Source organism: Pundamilia nyererei, unplaced genomic scaffold (genome assembly GCF_000239375.1).
Source record: "Pundamilia nyererei isolate P.nyererei 1_Seehausen unplaced genomic scaffold, PunNye1.0 scaffold00237, whole genome shotgun sequence".
NCBI lineage: Eukaryota > Metazoa > Chordata > Actinopteri > Cichliformes > Cichlidae > Pundamilia > Pundamilia nyererei.
The window spans coordinates 153163-154276 of NW_005187638.1; positions in this window are offsets into that span (position 1 = coordinate 153163).

Genomic DNA, 1114 nt, shown 5'->3' on the forward strand with positions numbered 1-1114 from the left:
TGGTTATTCAAGGTAAGTTTATGATTTATAAATTAATTTTAAAAAATGTGAATTTCAGTTTTAAACAGCCAGTCAGAATTATTAGTAATTTTATGTGTTAATACCTGACATTACTGTCCAATTCTTTAGTTATACAACCAATAATATCAGCAATGATAATGTTTTTTTTTTTTCAGAATTCATTTTCTTTGATCTTTTGCAGAGTCATCCACAAAATCAGCATTTATTCACCTGGGAGTATTAATTGTTTGTTTGGGCATTTCTGTCATTGGAAATGTTTTCCTCATGTGCAGCCGAACAGCAGGTAAACAATTTAAAGGTAAGAAATGTAAGAATCTACAAATATTTGAAAGGCTAAGTGTATTTCAGTTATACTCCCATATGGAAAAGAAATAGTAAAAACTTATAAAAGACTTGCATCAGATGTGGCCTACTTCATATAGTGAATCATATAAGGCTTATTTGATTTACTCATGAAAGTGGCCACTTTCTCATTACTTTCATATATTGTTTTAGTAAGTATCAAAAACATACAAGTTTCATTTATATAATTTTTCTAGGGATCTTATATCTGTTTTTACTCTTGTATGCTTTTCATACAAGTTTCACACAAGAGAGATACAAACTTTATAAGATCTTTTCCATATGGGCTTAAATGATGGAAATACTAAATATGTATTTATTATATATAGATAATCACATTACAAGAACTACTGTAACCATTGTACACATCATAAATAATTCTTGCAATACTGAGGCCTCCATAATGATTTTTTGTAGCCTTCATTAGTCAATAAATATTAAGTTCTGAAAATATTTCGTATTTGTCTTTATTATTTATCTTGTTCTTAGGAAAAGAAAATGCTATATCAGATGCACAAACTGGCGCCTCACGCCAACCAGTAAGTGATGAAAATTCATCATTATTTACTTAAAATATGTCAGAATATATCTATATAGCTACATAGATAACATTTTTTTAATTACTACCCAGACCGTAGTTGATGAAGAACTAAACTACGCTGCGCTGAATTTCTCTGAAAGAAAAACAAGAGGAAGAAAGAAGAGAGATTGTGCTGAAGACAGTGTCTACTCTCAAGTTAAATGCTGATGT